This window comes from Tachyglossus aculeatus, unplaced genomic scaffold, assembly GCF_015852505.1.
Source record: "Tachyglossus aculeatus isolate mTacAcu1 unplaced genomic scaffold, mTacAcu1.pri scaffold_125_arrow_ctg1, whole genome shotgun sequence".
Lineage (NCBI taxonomy): Eukaryota > Metazoa > Chordata > Mammalia > Monotremata > Tachyglossidae > Tachyglossus > Tachyglossus aculeatus.
In genome coordinates, this window is record NW_024044854.1 from 1020197 (window position 1) to 1045155 (window position 24959).

The window sequence follows — 24959 nt, forward strand, 5'->3', positions numbered from 1 at the left end:
TTGTTACCTCCCCACACTTAGAACAGTGCTTTGCACATGTTAAGCGCTTAATAAACGCCATTATAAAAAAGACAAGAGCCATCAGAGGCAGGAACCAGGTGTCCGAGCACGAGAGCAGGAGCAGAGGAGAGATGTCACAGAAAACGTGGTCAATGGTTACAGAGCCACAGAAGTACAGTTGGAGACCAAGGATAACCAGAGGAAAGATGACCATGAACCCAGTCAGACAGGAGCAAAGGACCAGCAGGGTGCAGACTCTTTGGCTCATGACAGTTGTGTAGTGCAGCGACCGACAGAGGTTGACATAACGGTCGTAAGACAAGGCGGCCAGGAGGAAGAACTCAGTCGCCCCCAGCAAGATGAAGAAAAATAGCTGAGATGCACAACAGTTGTAGGAAATGGTCCTGTCCCGGGTGACAATGGTGGCCAGAAATCTGGGAATGCAGGTGGACGTGAATCAGATCTCCAGGAAGGAGAAGCATTGCAGGAAGAAGTACATGGGGGTGTGGAGGCGGAAGTCCGTCATGGTGAAGGAAACTATGGTCAGGTTGCCGGTGACACTCAGTGCATAGGTGACAGACATGCGGAGGGGAATCATCTAATGTAAATTCGAGTTGGCCGTGAGCCCCAGTAGGATGAAGTTAGTGACTGGCGTGTGGTTCCTCATGGTTGACCAGTGACTCCTGCTGGCTAACGCCAAGAGGACCATCAGTCTGATTTCCTGGAGGAGAATGGAGGGCTGTTTCCCCTCTCCCGCTGGGTAGGGACAGTTCTAGATATGCCCAGGGTCCTCCACTGCAGGCCGGGTGCATGTGATCTTGGGCATGGCCGGGTCAGGACCCATTCCTTGGGATGACTTCATGGGTTGATGGCTGACAACTCCATGCGGGACAACAAATGAATTATAGTCCCAGTAGCGAACCTTAGGTTTCAGCACCCGGAACCTGTGTGAAGGTCGGAATAGAGATAATACTTGGAATGGAGATCATATTTACTGAGCATCCACTGGGAGCAGGACACTGTTCTAATCTCTCCTGAAAATACACACAAGGATGTGACAAATACCCTTCCCATATAGAGCTTTCCTTCTCATGGGCAGGCAAAAGTAAAAGTATTTCCCGGTAGTATGGTCAAAATAAGAATTTGAATTGCATGTATACATGATTGCTGAGAATGGGTGCAGTTGACCCCTGGACAATGGATGTGTAAATGCCTCGTGTAAATGTGACTGGGCAGAAAGTGCCTTTTGACCTATCCATGGATGTCAAGATTTCAACGCAATATAGGTACCCAACTTATCAACTATCAACGCGTGAGGAACTGAGTACATCAGGAGTCTTGAGGAAGGAAGTGAATTTGGGACCATGAGCATAGGGCCCAGTGAGTGTTAAGGATCTCATAGCCCAGTCATTACCTGGACATGCTGGCAGAAAAAAGGAGAAGACCCTCAGGAGACGAGTTCTTAATGTCTGTCGAGTTAATAAAAACTTAGGTTTCTGTCAATTCATCAGTCGTATATACTGCGCTCTTATTGTGTGCAGGGCGCTGTACTAAGAGCGTGGTCGAGTACAACACAACAATATAATAGACACATTCCTTGTCCACAACGAGCTAACAGTCGAGAGGGTGACACAGATATTAATGCAAATAAATTAATTATGGATATGTACATAGGTGCTCTGGGGCTGGGGCGGGGGAGGTGGTGTTGATGTTGCTGAATGTAGGCAGTCAGTCAGGGAGATATACAACGGAGTGGGAAGAGAGGAATTCAAGTCCTAGCTATGTGCCAAGCACTTTATAAAGCGCTGGGGGCAGATAGAAGATAATTAGATCCCAAATGGGACTCACAATCTAAGTAAGAGGAAGAACAAGTATTGAATCCCCAGTTTCCAGATGAGGAAACTGACGCAGAGAATTCAAGTGATGGGACCAACGTTATAAGCCAGGTAAGCAGCAAAACCGGGATTAGAACTCAGGGACTCTGAATTCCAGGCCGTCTTTTTTCGGTAGGCGGCAATGCTTTGAAGATTAGAGGATCTGGACACAGGAATCTAGTGGGGTGCTCAGAGACTAACCAGCGACCAGGGAGCCTCCGTGGGTCAAAGGGATCCTGCTTGGATCAGAAAGAATGACAAAGGGTAGACTGGGGATAAGGTTCAGGGGTGTGCTTGTGTGTGTGTGTGTGTGTGTGTGTGTGTGTGCGCGCGCGCGCGCGCGCGCTATGCATTTGTTTCTCCCAGAGGTCTTTCCCTATTTAGCTCCCTCTCCCTTCTGCATCACTTATACACTTGAATCTTTACCTTTAAATCACTTGCTATTCACCCCAGCTTCAGTAATACAGTACATATCTGTCATTTATGTATGGATTTATATTTATGTCTGTCTCTTCCTTTATATTGTAAGGATATACAATATATATAATGAGTCTACCAACTCTTTAGTTCTCTCCCAAGCGTTGATAAAGTTCTCTGCACACAGTTAACCCTCAATAAATACCCGTGATTGATTGATTGATTTTCTGATAATTACCAGTACTGAATGGAGGATCCAGGACAGGGTCTCAGGCTCCAGGAATTCTACATTAGAGGGAAGGTGGACGCAGTATTGCACGGATTGATGCTCTGAAATCCATAACGTGAAAGGAAACGACCAAAGCAACCCGGAGTGATCCTCACTTCCCGAGGACTTCGCCCTGATTCTGAAGGTGACCCCAAACGCCTGTCGTGGCCTGGGCCCGGAGTAGTGGTGCTAGGATAACATCATGTCTGTATAGAATTTCCCACCTTCTCCGTTGCTCCGTGCTGACGGGCAACTGCTCAGATCCTACTCCCTTCCTCGCCCTCCCATCACCATTGAACACGTGAACCCATCCACTCCTAACGAAGTGAAGGTTTCTGCGTCCTCTAGGAAGCAGGAGGGAAGGAAGGCAGGCATCCAGTTTTCTCTGTTCACAGCAGCGAAGACAATCTGGCCCCCTGGTTCAGGAGATGGGCTTCCCTACCTACTGCATTAGCAAGAATGGGGTTTTATACTCTTCGGTTCCTGATGGGCCCACGGGGACCAACTGCAAGAACAATGAAAGTCAGGAGATACAAATGGATTGAGGTTTCTGTGTTGGCTTTGGCTGTGAAACTTTAATACCCGGATTGGGGCTGCAGATTTGGGGTGGGGCACAGCTTCAGTCATTCCAAACCATCAATTCTCTGTCCAAGTGATCAAGAGGAGAGCAAGTGAGGTGGAGCAACGGACATCTCTTTCTACAAATGGTGGTTAGGCCCAGGGTGGTTGAGTCTCTTTTGGGGATGGAACCTACTGTCAGGTAATCCATTAATCGTATACCTTGAGTCAATAGCAGGGAAGCATCGTGGTCTAGTAGAAAAGAACATGGACCTGGAAGCCAGAGAGCCTGGGTTCTACTCTCGGGTCTGCCATTTACCTGCTATATGACCATAACTCCTCTGAGCCTCGGTTCTCCTGTTCTCCCTCATACCTAGACTGTGAACCCCATGCAGAACAAGGACTGGGTCCCACCTGATTATTTTATACCCACTCCAGCGCTTAGAACAGTGTTTGACACATAGTAAGTGCTTAACAAATATCATAAAATGGGGATTAATATGGATGCCTCCCTCCTACTTGGACTATTCCCCATGTAGGGCAGGGACTGTTTCCATTCTGATTATTTTGTGTCTGTCCCAGTGCTTATAACAATTCTTGGCACATAATAGGAATGTACCATAAAATAATAGACATGACCCCTGCCTTCAAAAAGCTTACCGTCTATCGGGGGATTTCTTGCTTTGATCTCCAGGGTCCTACCACTCCTTCCTTGCTAATGGAACTCAGGGCGGGCTCATGAAAATGAAAGGATGTGTTGAAACCCCACCCATGTAAGCGGCCCGTTCTCAGTACCTGGACGGTCTGCCATGTGCTGAGACTTCCTGGGAAGCTGTGGGATTAGGTCCCTGACTAGGAGCTAAAGATTGAATCTGTGTTAATCATTATAATGATGGTGCTGTCTACATAACATCCCTTTGGGAGAGGTAACATCCTTCAGTTCCTCTCTCCTTCCCTCCCTCCCTCCCTTCCCTTATGGGTCCTCCATTGCCTACCACCTATACTGGAGTGAAGCTCTCCCTACCCAACCTTTTGGTCTATTTTCCCGCCTTAGCTCTTTCTTGCTTAACCTCTATGTTCTACCCTCTTATGTGAGATGGAAACAGAAAGGAACTGAGGTGTCTCTGTCTATCAAGTGGAAAGGAAGTGGGATCCCTTTTCCCTCTTCCCTGTGCAGGAGGAAACACAGGAGGCATTTGCGGCTATGATGATAACTTGGGGGCCCAGGTACAAAATGGGGAAAACTCTATTCCAAAGCAGTTCTAGCTGCAGCTCTAGCGCTGAGTCTCCCACTCCCCAGGAAGCCTCTGCCCGACAATTTGTGAACAGAATTCCTAACCCTCAGCCCGACACTCTACTCCTCCACTTCCTTCTGCACGGGGTGCGACAGGTCTCCGTTAAATCAGGTCTGGGCAGACACAGGGCGCCCGACTGAGAGAGTCAGACACACCCCTTTCCTCCTATTGGGGGTCCCCCAGATCGACGCCTCCAGGTACATTTCTTCCTAGAATACCCGCTCAGTTGTTGTGGACTGGAGGTGGCAGCTGGCACTTTTATTAAGTTTTTTGGGAGCTCAGAATGACATGAACCTTGCCGGAAAGTCTCCACGGATGTTACTAGTGTCCTGTCCCCTGCCTGCAGTTCGCTTGGTGGCATATGTTTCTCATGGGGACACAGACTTTCCCTCGGCCTCGGGTCCGGCCGAGTCCTTTTCGGCTGCGCTGAGCTGTCCCTTCTTGTGGGATTCCGGGTCATGTGCTGACCTAGAAGTCAATCATTAAATCTAGGCCCCTATGCCTAGGGCTTCCAGGAGTGAGCAGGGATCCGTCCCTCTACTTGGTATCATTTTCCACAACAGTGACAAGAATGGCAGGTTAGCTTCCTTCAGGCACATACTCTGCTCCCCCGGTACTAAATGAAATGCTAGGCCTATCATTTAATCAATCAATCAATCAAGTCAATCAGTCACTCCGTTAGTCAATCAATGGTGTTTATTGTACAGCTAAGCAATCCATCTATCAATCGATAGCATTTTGAAAAATGTTTTTAATGGTGTTTGCTAAACACTTACTATGTGATAGGCGCTATACTAAGTGCTGGAGTACATGCAAGCTAATCAGTCCCACGTAGGGTTCACAGTCTTAATCCCCATTTTGCAGATGTGGTAACTAAGGCATAGAGAAATTAAGTGATTTACCCAAGGTCACATAGTCTACAAATGTCAGAGCTGGGACTAAAGCCCAAATCCTCTGATTCCCAGTCCCTGTACTGTCCACTAGGCCATGCTTACTGAATGTTAATCAATCCATCCATCAATTAAATATAATTTATAGACAACCTTCTAAGTCTTAGGTACTGTATGGAGTGCTTGGGAGAAGACAAGTAGAGAAGGACGTACGGTTCCTGCCATCCTGATGTTTCCAATAGAATGGGGGAGACTGATAGGGATGATTTCCAAACAGTGGGAGCCACTATAAGAACAAGTATCAGATAAGGAGCAGAACAAATGGGGCAGATTGGAATATCAGCCCAAATCATATTAAATCACTAAAATTACTATTTAACATATTCATTTATGTAAATGCTGATGATGGATGTTAGAAGGTGGGAAAGAGGGGGGAGTGTGCTAGGGTGGAGATTGGGTGGGGGAGTGGGAGGTTAGAGGGAGAGGATGGGGTTGAAAGGTGCTGAAACTTTGGTTTGCCCTCTCCGTGTTGACCAGTAACCTCATTGCTACAGGAGCAAGGACTAACAATAATAACAATAATGGTACTTGTTAAGTGTTTATTATGTGCCTTGCACTGCTCTAAGCCCTGGGGTAGATAAAAGTTAATCAGGTTGGACACAGTAATTTATCTCAGACACGGAGGGAGATTTTCAAAAAAAATCTGGGGTTGGTTATTGGTTTCGACAGCGACCCGTTGAGTCAACCTAGGAATATTCTTATTATACAGAAGAAAAGTCTAAACTCTCCACTGAGTGGACCAGGAAGGAGGACTGAGGTGGCAGGGGCACCTGGCTAGGGGAGGGATTTCCAGGAAGGTGGCTGTGGGGGTGCACATTTGGACGGAGAAATGCCAGGTCGTGGTTGTCAGGAAGCAGATGATGCCTTAGGCTAAAGTACAGGCACCGAGTCCTTTTGAGACTCCTGCAGATTTTCCTGTGGCGTTTTCTTGCAGGTGAGCCCTCATTTCCTGGAGGAAAACCAGGGCCCTGAATGCCTGCTTGACCTGCTCCTTCCGCAGGGTATAAAGGAAGGGGTTCAGCATGGGGGCCACAGACGTGGTGAGCACCGCCACCCCCTTTGTCAATTCCACCCTGTCCTTGGCGGACGGTTTGATGTACATGAAGATGCAAGTGCCATATGTGATGGAAACCACGACCATGTGGGAGGAGCAGGTGGAAAAGGCCTTTCTCCTCTGCTGGGCAGATGGCAGTCTCAGGATGGCGCGGACAATGGCCGCGTAGGATGCAGTCATTAGCACCAAGGTACCTAGAAGCGTCCCCAAGGACAAGAGAAAAGCCATCAGCTCCAGGAAGCGCGTGTTTGTGCAGGAAAGTCCCAACATGGGGGAGGAATCGCAGAAAAAATGATTCAGGATGTTGGAGTCGCAGAAGTCTAGCCGGGTGGCCATCACAACCGGTGCGAACACGATCAGATAACTGGAAAGAAATGAGCAGAGGACCAGCAGGGAGCATACGCCCCGGCTCATGACCATGGTGTAGTATAGGGGCCGGCAGATGGCAACAGAGCGGTCGTAGGACATGGCTGTCAGGAGGATGAAGTCCGTCACCGCCAGGAAGATGGTGAAGAACAGCTGAGAGAAGCAGTTGGAAAAGGAAATGGTTCTGTCTCCGGTGACGATGGTGAACAGGAATCTGGGAATGCAGGCGGATGTGAAGGCGATCTCCAGCAAGGAAAACTGCACAGGAGGCGAGAGTCCAGCAGGATTAGATTGACGATGGTCAGGTTTCCGGCGATGTTCACTGCAAAAGTGAGAAAGAGGACGAGGAAGATCAGAGCCTGCAGTTGCTGGTCATCTGTGAGCCCCATTAGGATGAACTCTGTCACCACCGTGCCATTTCCCATGGCTGGATGGTGAAGTCAGCCAAATCTGCAGAAGCAATGGGAGAGATGGGGGAGCTTAGGGCAGGTACAGGAACAGCCTGAGACGGGGAAAAGAGCCTATGGAGCTACCAACAAGCGATTCCCCTTCCCCTGGACGGTCAGTGGTTCAGGCTACGGTTGCCCCACGACCCAACCATGCATACTGTGCTAAGCGCTTAGTACAGTGCTCCACACACAGTAAGCGCTCAATAAACATGACTGAATGAATACTGCGGTCAGAGGGGGTTTGCTAGGAAACTGTCCCCAGGTCCACTCCAGCCGATCCACTGGAGTCTCTTGGACACCCGTTTTACGCCTCTCTTCTAGGTCAGCTCTCTACCCCTGGTCCTTTCCCTGACCACAGTAGGTGATCCCACTGTTCCCTGAAAGCTACCCGTTATTCTGGCAGCCTAGTTCTCTCTGGATCCCACCTCTCAGGTTATTTCTCAGTCTTTCGACTGCCTGCTTCTGCCCTTCTATCTGCGTCTGCCAGAACCTCTTAGTCACTTTCAGCGGCCATGATTTATACAGCCTGGAGCGGGGGAGGGCGGCCTCTAGGAAATGGGGTCAAAGATAATAATAATAATAATAGTAATAATAGCATTTATTAAGCGCTTACTATGTGCAAAGCACTGTTCTAAGCGCTGGGGAGAGTACAACGTGATCAGGTCATCCCACGTGGGGCTCCCATTTTTAATCCCCATTTTACAGATGAGGTAAATGAGGCACAGATATGTTAACTGACTCGCCCAAAGACACACAGCTGACAGGTGGCAGAGCCACAAAGATGTGAACCACTACCTTCCATTACCTGTCTCCTCCTTCCTCCTCCTCCTTCTCTTTTTCCTTCTTCTCCTTTCTCATTTTCCTCCTCTCATTACACTTTCTCCTCTACCTCTGCTTCCCTTTTCTTCCTCCTTCTCTTCCTCCTCTTTCTTCTCCTCTAACTTCTTGTTCTCCTCTTTCCCCTGCCTTCTTCCTCCCATTATACCTCTTCTTCCTCTTCCTCCCTACTTCTTTATTCTTTATTCCCTCTTCCCTCTTTATTCCCTCCTGCTGCTCCTGGTCATACACCTTCTCCACTTCTCTGGTGTCCATTTTCTATTGAACAGCAGTTATACACGGTTCAAGAATTATCCTGTGCAATGTATGAATCAGTTACAACATTAACAAAGCACTCCCTATATGCTATGCACCTTCTGAGGTACTGAGGTAGATTCGAATGGTCAGATCGGACTCAATTTCTGTCCCTCAGGAGGCTCACGGTCTATCTTATCTTCATTTTATTGAGGACGAAGCTGAGTGGTGAAATGTTTGCCCAGGGTCCCCCAGTAGGCCAGAGGGAGAATTTTGCCTAGAGGACAAGCCTCCTTACTCCCAAGCCCGTGCTGTTTTCATTAGGTTGCTCTGCCTCCTGCCGAAGAGTAAAGACAGCTCCATCACAGGCAAGATGTGATGACTGACCTGACTGGACAACTTCTCTGACAGGGAGCCCGGGATCCCCAGAGTGGGGGTAAGATCTTCCTCCAGTTCCATATGGAATGAAATCGTCGCAGGAGACGCCCCCTACCTCTGTTCGGGGAGATGCCCATGGTTTCTGCTCACTCACTTTACTCAGGTTGTGATGGTTTGCCCTGGGCTACGAGATATGAAGAGGACCCGTTAATTTAAGGATCACAGCTTGGGGCTATGTTCTGGGAGACCTGGGCTGTCATTCCAACTCTGCCCCTGGCCTGCTGCTTGACCTCGAAGAAGCACTTTCACTTCTCTTGGCCTCCATTTTCTCCTCTGCAAAATGGGGATGAGGTTGGGAGGCCTGTCTGGGTCCAGAACTGTGTCCGATAGCATAACCATGCATCTACCCAAGTGCTCAGTCGTTGCTCCCCGTGGTTTCGGGGGCAACTCTCGGGTTTTTACCCTCTCCGGGTCTTCGGACGTCTCCGGACGCGGCTCGCGCGTTCATACCAGGAAGAGTCAGCCAGAGGTTCAAAGCTTGGTTGCCGTTTATTTGCTATCAGCGGTTACATGGTTAAAGAGAGAAAGAGCGAGGGGGGGGAGCGAGGGGGGGAGAGAGAGAGAGAGAGAGAGAGCGAGAGAGAGGGAGGGAGAGAGCGCGCCCCCCCCCCCTTGTCTTGTTCGTCTCTTATACCCTCCGTTGCCCGGGGGCAGGGTTTTCTCCGGGAATGGCGTATCGAGGCTTTGCCATGTAGCATACACCACCCTCCAGCCACTAGCCTAGCAACAGCTCTGTCCAGTCACGAAGCGTTTGCTCTGGTTCGCCCCCAGCCACCCGTTGCCAACCATCGCGGGCTGCGGATATGGCCTTGAGGTTGCCTCCGAGCCTTGCAGGTGCAAGCTTGTTTCTCTTGCCCTGGTCTCTTTATCTCCTGTTGTTGAGTCTGTTTGGCCTTGAGCCGTTGGGTACGGTTTGTGTGCACATCCTGCCTGTCTCAGCGCCTTCCCTCGCTCCCTACGCTCAGTAAACAGTAAGTGCTTACTAAATGTCATAACAACAACAATGATAACAGTCACTGAAATAAAAGTAATGATGACGATAAAATTAATAATGTTAATTCATGTCCATTGTCATCCCGACTAATGGATAAAGTGCGTGGGTGGGTCCCAGAGACAGGAGGGCACAAGAGCCAGCTCCCATGAGCTCCACATACACTTTCAATCATTCAATCAATTGTATTCACTGAGCGCTTACTGTGTACAGAGCAGTGTACTAAGCGCTTGGGAAGTACAAGTTGGCAACATATAGAGACGGCCCCTACCCAACAGTGGGCTCACAGTCTTTCGGGAAGAAGATGATGAAGGGGGAAGAACAGGGAGGGGAAAAGGGACCAACTCACTTTCCCGAGGATCAGGTCCCTGATTGCGCCCCTCAGAAGGTGAACCCAGAAGACCGCCCTCGGTCCCGCTTGAAGCCGGCGTGCTGTTGCTGCACCAGAGGAGGAGAGGGTCTTGACCAGGGAACATTGCCTAACCTCTTCAAATCCGGGCCTCCTCCCTACAGCCAGCCCCCTCCTTCTGGGTCCTCGACAAGCAGACCCTCTCTTGAGGGCCCCACCCCATGCCATCCGAAGGTCAGAATCCCTCCCTTTGTCCTCACCAAACTCCCGAGAGCAGATCCGATCCAGAACCCAGAGAAACAGACCCTACCCCAGGTGACCTTCCCACACTGCAGAACCTCGGGGAACGCGAAAAGCTCTCAGAGATCACAGAGAGGAGGTCCCCTCTCTCCTCCAGCAACGGAGCAAGGAGTAGAAATGGGGAAAAGTATTGCAGTAAGCACTGGGAAAATTACCCAGGGGAGAATTAGACACGGTCTCTGGAAGGCTCCCCATCTAAGCATAAATGGACAGAGGGCTGGCGATGGAAACATAAAGGCAATGACAAATAAGACAAGAGCAACAGGGGACGGTAGCCAGAGGAGACCTTTCACTTTCTCGTGGCCCGGATTCTAGCAGCCACAGCCACAGATCCCAGATCTCCGTGCGGGCAGGTGGGTGACTCTTAAGACAAACGTGTCAGGAGCCAGGATGGTTTTATCGACTCCGTTCGCGACGAGCTCCGTGTACCGGTGCCAGGAGTCAGGAGCAGTAATGAGCTTACACCGTTCCCCGCGGTGGCAACCAGTGGAGATCGGAGCCCTGGAGAACGGGGCCGGGGGGGAACTCGAAGGGCAGTGCCAGGAGCTCAGCGCCCATAGGTGAAATGGGGATTGCATGGACGCAGCCTTCAAACCCTGGATGGGCTCTTTCTTGGGGAGGGACAATTACGCCAGTCTTGGCCTGGGGGAGGGGAGAGGCTCATCCACCAGCCCTATGCTGTCCCACCCTAAAACAGGGCCTTCTGGCTGGGCCCCGCTTTCTTACTTCAGCCATTTATTTCTGAACTGTACTTTCCAGGCGCTTAGTACAATGTTCTCTACACAGTAAGTGCTCAATAAATATGACTGAAGGAATGAACTTGCACCGGGATTCCAGCTGCTAATATCAGCACTGGTCCCACCCAGGAACCACCCTTGGGGATTCATAGCCACCAGTTCTTTCCCAAACCCTTCCCAGGAGGAAAGCACTCAATTCCAATCCATCAGTAGCATTAACTGTATGCAGACCTCCGTGCTAAACGCTGAGAAAATAAAAACAAAAAAAACCAACAAAAAAAACCATTAATAGAAGTAAGATTCAAGGAGTTTACAATCTAGCCAGGAAACACACAAAACGCATTGTGGATAAAATAGGAAGTTATATTTATTGGAAAGTAAGAGCTTAAATAGAAGATCTCGTTCTGTAGTAGTAGTGGTTGCTATGAGTTTCTCCAGAGAAATGTGAACTGTACTATTCCTTACCCAATCAATCAGTCAATCAGTGGTATTTACTGAGTGCTTACTAAGAAGTGCTAAATTATTGAGATACTACAATAGAATAAACAAACACATCCCCTCTCCTCAAGAATATTGCCGTCTAATGAGGAAGGAAAGTATGAGAAAAATGAGAAATAGCATGTCCTAAAGGAAACAGCACAGGCCTGGAAGTCCCAGGACCCAGGTTCTAATCCCTGCTCTGCCACTTCTCTGCTATGTAACCGTGTGTCACTTAATTTTCTCTGCCTCACTTTCCTTAGCTGTTCATTGGGGATTCAATACCTGTTCTACCTCCAATTTAGACTGGGCGTTTAGTTTGGAACAGGGACTGCAACCGACTTGATGGTCTTGTACTTACCTTAGTGCTTAGTACAGTGGTTGGCACTCAGAAAGCAATGAACAAATGCAACAACAATAACAATAATAATAAGCAATAATAATAATTTACCACTAGAATGGCGAGATTAAAGAATAGAATGCGCAGCTGAATAACGATGAATGCACAGTGCTGAAGATGGGTTTAAATAAGGTCATCTGCGCTACAATTGGCTCAATTTAAGATGAAGGGAGATTAACTGGGAGAGGTTAAATTGAAATGCTATGGGTTGTTGGAATTCAATGAGTGCTGAGGTGGTAGTTGGAAGGGTGAGACCTAAGTAAAAAAAAATTAAATTGGGAAGAACTCCTGGAGGAAGAGGGATTTCAGAAAGGCTTTTTAAAACAGAGAATTGTGGTCTGGCAAGTATGAAATGTGAGGGAGCTCAAGGCAGGAGAAAGGGCGTGGAGCCAGGGGAAGAAGAAACAACACCGCACATCACATTGCACCTGTAGTACTCCATAGGCTTCGGCACTGACTTGCAGAGCAAACCTCGGAACGTCTCTATCACGTGGAGGGAAAGGGCAACGTTCTCCTCTGAATGGTCGAAGGCAGAAGGGCTAGGGTAGCAGGGAGACCTGGACAGGGGAGGGATTTCCAGGAGGGAGGGTGTGGGGGTGCACAGAGGGCTGGAGAATATCCAGGTCCTTTTTGTCGGGCAGCAGATGAAGCATTAGGTTAACGTAGAGGCGCCGAGTCTCTGTCATTGACATTTTGCGACTCCTGCAGATTTTCCTGTCGTATTTTATCGCAGATGAGCCCTCACTTCCTGGAGGAAAGCCTAATCCTGTACACCAGGGCCCTGAAGGCCTGCTTGACCGCTTGTTCCACAGGGTGAAGGGGTTCAGCATGGGGGGAACGGAAATCTTGAGCACAGCCACCCCGTTGGTCAGTTCCACCCTGTCCTTGGCGGACGGTTTGATGTACATGAAGATGCAACTGCCACATGTGATGGAGATGATGTCCACGTGGGAGAGCATGTGGAAAAGACATTTTTCCTCTGCTGGGCAGAGGGCAATTTCAGGATGAAGTGGATGATAGCCGTGTAGGATGCGGTCATAATAGTGCCAGGGTGACCAGGTGTGTCGCGAAGGACTAGAAGAAAACCATCAGCTCCAGGAAGCGTGTGTCTGTGCGCGAGAGCCCCATAACTGGGTAAGAATAGCAGGTCAAGTGTTTTAGGATGTTGGAGTCGCAGATGTCTAGCCAGGGGACCATCACAACCGGTGGGAATACGATCTGATAACTGGCGAGAGAAGAACAGAGGACGAGAAAGGTGCAGACGACTCGGCTCATGACTGTCGTGTAATGCAGGGGCCGTCAGAGTGCGAAGTAGCGGTCGTGGGACATGGCGGCCAGGAGGCAGAACTCCGTCATCCCCAGGAAGAAGATGAAGAACAGCTGAGCGAAGCAGCTGGAAAAGGAAATGGTTCTGTCTCCGGTGACGATGGTGACCAGGAACCTGGGAATGAAGGCAGACGTGAAGGCAATCTCCAGCAAAGAGAAACTGCGCAGGAAGAAGTACATGGGGGTGCGGAGGCGGGAGTCCGGGAGGGTGAGGGTGACGATGGTCAGGTTCCCGGTGACGCTTAATTCTTAGGTGAGGAAGAGGACGAGGAAGATCAGACCCTGCAGATGGGGATCATCTGTGAGCCCCTCGAAAATGAACTCTGTCAGCCCCATGCCATTTCCCATGGTTGAATGGTGGCGTCAGACGAACCTGCAGGAGCAACGGGAGAGATTGGGGAGCCGAGGGCAGGTGCAGAAACAGCCTAAGACGGAGAGAACAGCCCGTGGACCAACCAACGAAAGATTCCCCCTCCCCTGGATGGTCCGTGTTTCAGGATCCTGCTGCTGTACAACGAAACTATATATACTTTGGTCAGAGGGGGCATGTAAAATTTCCCCCGATTCTGTTCCAGGAGATCCATCGACCTTTCCTAGGTGCTGGTTCTTTGCCCACGGTAAGGGTGTGCCTACCCTCACCTGAAAGCTCCCGGTTCTTCTGGCAACGAGGATCTCTCTGGCTCCCACCTCTTTGTTTATTCTTCGTTCTTTCGACTGTCTGCTTCTTCTCTTCTGTCTGCTCCTGCCTGATTGAGGTAATCATATAAAGTAGCCCTGATCCATAAAGCCTAGAGGGGCCTCTAGGAAGCGGGGCTAGAGATGTGGTCCACTACCTGCCGTTGCCTCCCTCCAGCCTCCCCTTTCTCCACCTCCTCCTTCTTCTCCTCCCAAATCTACATCTCCAGCCCATATCCCTCTCCCTCTCTGCAGTCTCATATTTCTGCCTGCCTTCAAGACATCTCTTCTTGGATGTCCCACCATCACCTCAAACATGTCTAATACAGAATTCCTTATCTTCCCACCCAAATCCTGTTCTTCCTCTGACTTTCCCATCACTGTAGACGGCACCACCATCCTTCCTGTCTCGCAAGCCCATACCCTTGACATTAGCCTTGACTCATCGCTTTCACTAAATTCACACATTCAATCCATCCCTAAATCATTTCGGTTCGACTTTCACAACATCGCTAAAATCTGCCTTTTCTCTCCATCCAAACTGCTGCCTCATTAGTCCGAGCACTTGATTACTGTATCAGCCTCCTTACTGACCTCCCTGCTTCCTCTTCCCAGTCCGGTCCATGCTTCACTCTGCCACCCAGTTCATTTTTTTCTACAAAAATGCCCAGTCCATGTTTCTCCACTCCTCAAGAACCGCCAACATTTGCCCATCCACCTCCGCATTAAACAGAATATCCTGATCATCGGTTTCAAAGCACTCAATCATCTTGCCATCTCCTACCTCCCCTCATTACTCTCCTTCTACAACCCAGCCCTCACCCTTGGCTCCTCTAATGCTGTCTTTCTCACTGTACCTTCTCACCGGCAATCTTTCGCCATATCCTGCCTCTGGCCCATAGTGCCCTCCCTCTTCAAAAGACAGGCAAATTTTCTCACCACTTTTAAAGCCTTATTGAAGGCACATCTCCTCTAAGGAGCCCTCCATTCCCCTTCTCTTACTCCATTCTGCGTCTCCCTGAATGACTCCCTTTATTCATCCTCCATCCCAGTCCCACAGCATTTATGTACATATCTGTAATTTTATTTATTTATTTATATTGTCTGTTTCCTCCTCTATAGTGTAAGCTCATTGTGGACAGGAAACGTGTCTTATTTTGTTATATTGTACTTTCCCAAGCACTTAGAACGGTGATATACACACAGTAATTGCTCAATAAATACGAATGACTGCCTGCCTGACTCTTTCTCCTCTCATTATATCTTTTCCTCTTTTACCTCCTCGTTGCTCCCCGTGGTTTCGGGGGCAACTCTCGGGTTCTTACCCTCTCCGGGTGTTCGGACATCTCCGGACGCGGCCCGCGCGTTCACACCAGGAAGAGTCAGCCAGAGGTTCAAAGCTTGGTTGCCGTTTTTTTGCTATCAGCGGTTACATGGTTGAAAGAGAGAGAGAGCGAGAGAGAGAGAGAGAGGGAGGGAGAGAGGCGCGAGAGAAGGAGAGAGAGGGCGCGCCCCCCCTTGTCTTGTTCGTCTCTTATACCCTCCGTTGCCCGGGGGCAGGGTTTTCTCGGGGGATGGTGTATCGAGGCTTTGCCATGTAGCACACACCGCCCTCCAGCCACTAGCCTAACAACAGCTCTGTCCAGTCACGATGCGTTTGCTCTGGCTCGCCCCCAGCCACCTGTTGCCAACCATCGCTGGCTGCGGATATGGCCTTGAGGTTGCCTCCGAGCCTTGCAGGTGCAAGCTTGTTTTTCTTGCCCTGGTCTCTTTATCTCCTGTTGTTGAGTCTGTTTGGCCTTGAGCCGTTGGGTACGGTTTGTGTGCACACACTGCCTGTCTCAGCGCCTTCCCCCGCTCCCTACGCCTCCTCTTCCTCATTTTCTCCTTTCCAGCTCCTCCTCTTCTTTCTACTCCTTTGACTTCTCGTTATTCTCTTCCCCCTCACCTTCTTCTTCTTCCTCCCTTCTTCTGTATTCCTTAACCTTCCTTCCTCTTCTCCTTCCTTCTCCTGCTCCTGGTCACACTCCTTCTTCTCCAATTCTCTGGTGCTCTTTCCTATTGGGAGGTGGTGATATCCGATCCATTAATTATCCTGGGTAAGTGATGAATCAATTACAGCATTAACAAAGCGAGCCCTAAGTGCTTGGCTCCACCCGAAGTACTGACGTAGATTCAAAATGGTCAGATCAGACCCAGTTTCTGTCCCTCGGGGGGCTCACAGTATATCTTATCACCAATGTATAGAGGAGAAAGCTAAGGCTCAGAGTGATTAAGTGTTCACTAAGGGTTAGCCAATAAACCAGAGGGAGAGTTGGGACTAGAAGCCAGGCGGGACTCCCAATCCCGTGCCCTTTTCACTACGTTGTTCTTTCTCCTTCCTAAGAGTGAAGACAATCCGTCAAAGGCAAGAAGTAATGGCTGACCGCATTGGGCAACTCCGCTAACAGGGGACCCGAGGTCTCCTGGGGAAGGGTAAGGTCTTTCTCCTGATCCATGTGGAATAACAAAACCAGGAGACCCCCACCCCCATCCTCTGTTTGGGGGGATGCCTGTGGCTCACTTTCACCTGCTTTACCCAGGCCAATGGACTCCTGTGCTGGACTGAAAGACATGAAGGAGGTTGGGTAACTTAGGAGTCAGAACATAGGACTGGCGTCTTATTCTAGATCTGCCCGTTGATTGCTATGTGACCTTGGAGAAATCCCTTCGCCTCTCTGGGCCTCTGTTTTCTCCTCTGTAAAATGTGGATGAGTGTTGAGTCCAGTGCGGGACAGGGACTGTGTCTGATATGACAGCCATTCATCTACCCAAGCGCTCAGTAACTGCCCTAACATCAACAACACCAACAACTTCAACTAGCGCAACAGCAATTATAATAATGATTGTAATAAATGGTATTGACAATTCATGCCTAGTGTCGTCCCTCAAAATAAGAAAAATACCTGTGAAAGTTTCAGGGCAGACAAAGTAACACGGGACAGCTCACATGAGCTTCACAGATGCTTTGGAGATGAAGAGATGAAATCAGGACGAGCACAGATAAGAGCAGGGACAGACTCACTTTCACGCGATCAGATCCCTGATGGTGTCCCTCAGAAGGTGAAGGCTGTGCTTTGTCCCCCTTGAAGCAGGCGTGCTGGTGCTGCACCAGAAAAGGGGAGGGGAGGGATCAGGGAGCACTTTCCAACCTCGCCACATCCAGGCCTTCTCCCTCTGACCCCCCGGTTCGTCCCTGTGGCTCGTCATTAAGTAGACCCTCTCTTGGGGGTTCGCCCCAGGCCAGCTGAAGGTCAGCTCCCCACCCTTTGTCCCCACGGCACTTCCGAGACCAGATCCGATCCAGAACCCAGAGTGACAGGGCCCACCCCAGATGACCTTCCCACGCTCCGGGCCCTCGGGGAGTGAGAAAGACTCTTAGAGATCACAGGGAGGAGGTCCCCTCCCTCCTCCAGCACCGGAACAAGGAGCTGTAATAACACCTAGCACTGCAATGAACACTGGAAAAATTACCCAAGGGAGAAGTAAACACGGTCCCTGGAAATCTCCCCATCTAAGCATAATTGAGCAGAGGGCTGACGATGGAAACGTAAAGGCAATGACAAATAAGACAATAGCAATAGGGGACGGTGGCCAGAGGAGATGTTTCAGGCTCCTTGTGCCCCGGATTCCAATAGACACAGCACAGATCCGGTTCTCCGTGTGGGGAGGTGGGTGACTCTGAAGGCTAGCGTGGCAGAAGCCAGCCAGGCTTTTATCCGCTCTTATTGTGATCAGATCCCAGGACTGGGGCCAGGAGTCGCAGCCGGGCCGCGGGGAGCAGCGCTCAGGAGCACTATGAGTCTACACCGTTATGGTGGTGGCCAGTGGAGACTGGGACCCGTGAAGAATGGGGTAAGGAGGACCTAGGAGGGATGGGTCGGGGGCTCAGCACTCAGAGATGGAGCAGGGACTGCAGGAACCCAACCTAGAGACCTTGGCTGAGTTCTTCTCCAGAAAGGTGCAGCCACTCCATCTTTAGGTTTGGAGAGGTGAAAGGCTCATCCATCAGCCTGTTTCTGCCCCACCCTAGATCAGGTCCTTCAGGCTGGGCCCTGCTCTATGACTCCATCAACACTGGTCCTCCCCAGGGACTGCCCTCGGGGATTCACAGCCACCAATTTTTTCCAATGCCCTTCCAGGAGGAAACCACAAAGTCCCAATCCATCAATAGCATATACAGTGTCCAGACCTCTATGCTAAAGGCTGAGAAAATAAAAATAAAAAATAGAGGTTGAAGACACGGTCCCTTCCCTCAAGGAGTTTATAATCTAACAGGGAGAGAGGCACAAAATGAATTGCGGGTAAAATAGGAAAATGTATTTATGGGAAAGTAAGTGCTTAAATAGACGATCACATACTGTAGTAGTATTAGTCATGAGGGCCTCCTGGGAGCTGGGAGCTGTACTATTCTTTACAGAATCAACCAGTCATTGGTATTTACCTAGTGGTTATTGTGAAGTGCTAAATTCTTAAGAGAATACAATAAATAGGCATGTCCCTTTTCCTCAAGAATATTTCAATCTAATGAGGAAGGAAGGTATGAGCAGAAGAAGCAATGTTGCCTAGTTGAAAGAGCACAGGCCTGGAAGTTACAGAAACCAGGTCTTAATCCCTGCTCTGCTACTTGTCTGTTGGATAACCTTGGGCAAGTCGTTTAACTTCTCTCTGCAAGTGGTGTGGCTCAGGGGAGAGAGCACGGGCTTTGGAGTCAGATATCATGGGTTCAAATCCCGGCTCCACCAATTGTCAGCTGTGTGACTTTAGGCAAGTCACCTAACTTCTATGTGCCTCAGTTACCTCATCTTAAAATGGGGATTAGGACTGTGAGTCCCGGTGGGACAGCCTGATCACCTTGTAACCTTCCCAGGGCTTAGAACAGTGCTTTGCACATAGTAAGTGCTTAATAAATGTCACCATTATTATTATTATTTTCCTTAGCTATTCAATGGGGATTTGATAACTGTTCTCCCTCCAGTTTAGACTGTGATCTTAGTGTAGAACAGGAACTGTGTTTGATTTGATGGTCTTGTACCTATTTCAGTACCTAGCTAAGTATCTGGCACCCAGTAAGCGATTAGCAAATACAACAACAATAATGATAAAAACGAATGAAATAATAGAGTGGTCAGTTTAAATAATTGAATGTACATTTGAATAAAGATGAATACACAAATGCTGAAGATAGGTTTGAATAAAGTCATATGTGCTAGAGTAGGCTCATCTTAAAATACTGAGAGAGTAACTGAGACTAAATTGATATGATATGATATGATCAAGGCAGGAGGAAGGGCAGGGAGCTGGGTTCGGTGATTGGAGAGTTGAGAATGAGGCACGGCTATTAGGTTAGTTTGGAAGGCGCAAAGAGTGAAACCTAGGGTGTATTGGGAGGAGAATGCATAAGCAAAAGAGAGAGAATGCTGAGAAATCGTCTTGAAACTCATGGTCAGGTGTTTTTGCTTGATGTGGACGGGAATGGACAACTGTCGGAAGGATTTGAGCAATGGGGATACCTGGAATTCCCTCCTTTCCCATGTCAGACAAACCACAGCTCTCCCCACGATGAACGTCCTCCTAAAATCTCATCTACAAGCTTTATCTAATTAATTTCTCGACTCCCCAGAGCCATATCATTCCTTCAGCCAATTCTAGCACATATGGGCTTATTTATTCCCTCCTAAGTACTCATGTATATATGTTGGATTGCATATATATAAATTCGATTAACATCCTCCCTGTCTCACAAGCCGTAACATCGGTGTTATCCTCCACACATCTCCTTCATTCAGCTCACGGTGCAATGTACTGTATTAACCACTTGGAAACTTCAGTGGACGTGCTAGATCCAATTAATTTCTTCCCCGATCTCTCATTCCACCAACTGTAACTTTATTCTTCCCAAGTCACTTAAGTATCTCTTTAAACATACTCAAATCTTTATTCTCTATTACCCCTTCCTACCTGTAGTCAATTGTAGTGTCTTTCTTTCCTGCTAGGTTACAAACTTCTTGAGAGCAGGGACTGTGTCTACAAATTCTGCTGTCCTCTCCCAAGAGCTAAGCAGAGTGTTCTGCATCCAGTTGGTGCTGAATCAAACTGTTGACAGATTGACTGGTCGAGACATGTTACTTGCCAGCAAAGAGCTCCCACCTGACCAAGAGAGACCTGAAAACTAATGGAGCAGCTGTAGGCAGGTTAGACTGCTGGGATGGTTGGAATGAAGGGAGCTGTAGAGATAAGCTGGATAAGGTTGCTCAGGTAGAACTCTAGGAAATGGGAACTTTGTCCCCATTTTACGGTTTAGAAATGAGGTTGGAGTTTGGCGCCTTGCTATTCTAGTTTTTCTAGACAGTGTTTGATCAAGATATTAAGATAATAATATCTGATATTAAGATCGTTCAGGATTGAGGTGATTCAAATAAAATCTTACAATGCTTGATGTTTTATTGCAGAACACTCGGGGTCACCTATCCTCTTGGATTTGCACCCTTTAAGCATGTAGCAGTCACACACCTTCAGCATCACAGCACTAATGTACATATTAGTAATTTATTTCTTTATATTAATGTTGCTATATTAGAGAAGCAGCGTGTCTTACTGGAAAGAGCATGGGCTTGGGAGTCAGAGGACGTGGATTCTAATCCAGACTTCGCTACTTGTTGCTGTGCGACCTTTGGCAAGCCTCTTAACTTCACAGTGCATCAGTTACCTCATTTGTAAAATGGAGATTAAGACTGCATTCCCCATGTGGAACAACCCGATTACCTTGTATCTACCCCAGCACTTAGAACACAGCGCTTAGAACAGCGATTGGCACATAGTAAGTGCTTAACAAATACCATCATTATTATTACTGTCTGTCTCCCCCTCTAGACTGTAAATTCCTTTTAAGTTGGGAACGTGTCTACCAACTCCCAAGAGCCTAGCTCTATAAGCACACAATAAATATCATCGGTAGAGTGACTGGAATACTGTGGCTTGACTCCTCCATCTCACCCCACCTCATCTCACTTCCCAGAAGGAAACCCAACTTGGTGTGCCAGGTCACTGAAAGCCTACTGTTCCGCAGGATGTAGATGAAGGGGTACAGTATAGTGACCATAGAGGTATTGAACACCCCTACCTCTTTGGTCAGGTCCACCCTCTCCTGGGTTTGATGTACATAAAGATGTAAATGATGGAGACCATGGTCATTATGGGAGGAGACGATGGAAATGGTCTTTGTCCTCTTCTGGAGAGAGGGCAGTCTCAGGATGGAGCAGGCTAACAGTAGGGAAGACCGTTTAGACCCCTGCTATAGGAGATGGACTTCTTTACCTACTGCAGGAGCAAGAATGAGAGTTTTATTCTCCTTGGTTCCCAGTGGGCACAGGGGGAACAACTGTGAGACTAATGAAAGTATCCCCAAGGGTGAGTCGGGAGAAACCTAGATTGGAGACATGTCCAGAGGGATGGGGCACAGCCACAGACATTCCAAGCCATTAATCCCTAGTTTAGGTAACCAAGAGGAGAGTAATCAAGGTAGAGCAATGGGGATCTCCTTTCTCCCTTCTGCTAGGTCCTGAGGTGGTGAGGTATTGGACTGAGTTTCTCTGGGCTCAGTGCTCCTTGCATCTCTCCCCGAATCTCAGCTCCCTTGTAGAACCTCCATTCTTGCATCGAGATGCTCCCGCCCAGACCAAATAGGATGGCAAGTCTAGCAATTATTTTATCAACTGGCCAATGAGTCATTAATTGGTATTTATTGCTCAAAGATTTCACGCTATTTGTTGAGAGCCTAGAGCGTGCAAAACAATCCATCAGTCAATCAGATGGCATTTATTGAGGACATGTCGAATGCTAAAAAATCCATCAATCAATCAAATGGAATCTATTGTCTGCCTACTGACTGAGTTCTAGGCACTGTACTAAGTGCTTGGGAGAGCACAACTAAAGACAAACACAGAGTTCCTGCTGTCTAGGTATTTCCAATAGAATAGGGGAGACACAGAGTGATGATTTCCGAAGAGAGGGAGCCAGAGTTAGAATAAGGATCAGGAAGGAAGCAGAACAAATAGGACAGACTGGAACGCTTTTTATGGTTTTGGGCAAGTGCTTACATTGTGCCAGACACTGTAGTAAGCGCTGGGCTGCATGCAAATTAAATACATTGGACATAGTCCCTGTCCCACTTGGGGCTCACAGTCTTAATCTCCATTTTACAGATGAGGTAACTGAGACACGGAGATGTGAAGGGACTTGCCTAAGGTCACAAAGCATACAGGTGGCAGAGCCGGGATTAGAAACCAGGTCCTTCTGACTCTCAAGCCCCTGCCATTTCCACTAGGCTACACTGGTTCTCTAATGACTGCTCAAATGTCTGCCCAAATAAGAATATATCACTACAATTACAATCTAATTTTTACACATGCATGCGTTCTGAGAAGAGAGGAAGTGGGAATGAGATGGAGAGAGCAGGAGGATAGAAGTGAGGGGCGAAACGGAAAGTGGGAGTGAAAGGGGGAGCAATAGGAGCAATAGGATAGTAGTGAGAGGTGGTGAGCAGTTGGGTCCCCCTCCGCTGACGACCAGTGATATCAAATATCTAGGTGCAAGAACTCACTTTTCTAGGACACGGAAGGAGATTTGGAAAAAAAGAAAGACACACACACATTGCACCCGTGATACTCCATCAATTTCGGCCCCGATCTGCAGAGCAAACCTCTGAACATCTTTATCATATTGAGGGAAAAGGCAAGATTCCCTTCTGAGTGGACGAGGACAGAAGGACTTGGGTTGCAGGAGGAGCCGGGACAGGGGAGGGTTTTACAGGAGGGCGGGTATGGGTGTGCACAGAGGGCTGAAAACCGTCCAGGTCGTGTTTGTCGGGCAGCAGATGAAACATTAGGCTAAGGTACGGACACCGAGTCTCTGTGGTCGACTGTTTGTGATTCCTGCAGATTTTCCTGCGTTATTTTATTGTAGATGAGCCCTCACTTCCCGGAAGAAAACCCAATCCAGTGCACCAGGGCCGTGAAGGCCTGCTTGACCTGTTCGTTCGGCAGGGTGTAGATGAAGGTGTTCCGCATGGGAGGAATGGAAGTGCTGAGCACTGCCACCCCCATTGTCAGTTCCACCATGTACTTGGCGGATGGTTTGATGTACATCAAGATGCAACTGCCATATGTGATGGAGACCACGACCATGTGGGAGGAGCAGGTGGAAAAGTCCTTTCTCCTCTGATGAGCGGAGCGCTCTCTCAGGATTGCATGGACAATGGCTGTATAGGACGCAGTAACCTGAGCAAGGGTTATCAGTAGCCTCTCGAAGGCCAAGGGGAAAGCCATCAGCTCCGAGAACCGTGTGTTCGAGCAAGAGAACTGTAGCATGGGAGAAGAATCACAGATAAAATGGTTGATGTTATTGGAGGAGCAGAAATCATGATGGAGGAGAACGATGACTGGCAGAAAGACGACCAGTAACCCAGCCAGACAGGAGCAGAGGACCAGCAGGGCGCAGATGCCTCTGCACATGACGGTAGTGTAGTGCAGGAGCCAGCAGATGGCGACGTAGCAGTCGTAGGACGTGGCGGCCAGGAGGAAGAACTCTGACACCCCCAGGAAGATGATGAACAGCTGAGTGAAGCAGTTGCCAACTTGTACTTCCCAAGCGCTTAGTACAGTGCTCTGTACACAGTGAGCACTCAATAAATATGATTGATTGATTGATTGGAAAAGGAAATGGTTCTGTGTCCAGTGACGATGGTGACCAGGAATTTGAGAATGCAGGCAGACATGAAGGCAATCTCCAGCAAGGAGAAACTGCCCAGGAAGAAGTACATGGGGGTTGTGGAAGCCAGGGCCCAGCAAAGTGAGTGTGACGATGGGCAGATTCCCGGTTCCGCTTACTGCGAAGGTGAGGAAGAGGAAGAAGAAGAGCAGGGCTTGAAGGCGGGAGTCTTCGGTGAGCTCCACGAGGGTCACCCCCGTGCCATTTCCCATGGTTGCTTTTTCTTGTTGGCTGGACCTGTTGATGCAGCAGAAGGGAGAGAGGAAGCGAGGGCTGGCACAGAAGCATCCTGTGACCCAGGTGGAGAGGCCAGAAGCGGTGAGCCCCTGCTCTCTCCCTTAATAATAATAATAAAGATGATGACATTTGTTAAGCGCTTACTATGTTCAATGCACTGTTATAATCGCTGAGGGAGGATACTGTGGGGCTCACAGTCTTAATCCCCATTTTACAGATGAGGGAACTGAGACAGAGAGAAGTGAAGTAACTTACCCGAGAGCACACAGCAGACATGTGGTGGAGCTGTGATTCGAACCCATGACATCTGACTCCAAAGCCCGTGCTCTTACCACTGAGCCACGCGGCTTCCCTTCCTTCATTCAGTCTTTCATTCATTCAATCATATATTTTGAGGGCTTAGTGTGTGCAGAGCACTGTACTAAGCGCTTGGAAGAGTACAATAAAACAATAACAAACACATTCCCTGTCCTTAATGAGGTTACTGTCATTCGCCAACACTACGTGCAATGTATAAGTGCTGTGTCTCCCCCGTTCTAGACTGTGAGCTCGTTGTTGTGTAGGGATTGTCCCTATCTGTTGCCGAATTGTACTTTCCAAGCGTTCAGTACAGTGCTTTGCGCACATGAAGCGCTCAATAAATACGATTGAATGAGCGAAGTTTCCAAGCAAGAGGAGGCGACAGTGTCTTTGAAATATCGACTTCATCAGCCTCTTTTCTGATCTTAGTGTCCTCAGTTTTAATCTCTCGTTTACCGACAATTCTCTGAATTAATCCCTCTCCCTACAATCTCCCCCGCTAGACTGTTAATCCTTGAGGGCAAGGATTTTTTATAGTATTTCCTAAACACTTACCATGAGTCAAGCACTGTGATAAGCGCTGGGTAGATAAGTCAGGTTGGACAGAGTCCATGTCCCAG

General features: G+C 48.7%; 1 pseudogene; it reads right to left on the reverse strand.

The window, feature by feature from the left end:
- Positions 1 to 598: 598 nt before the first annotated feature.
- Positions 599 to 7207, reverse strand: LOC119922817 (annotated as a pseudogene).
- Positions 7208 to 24959: the final 17752 nt, after the last annotated feature.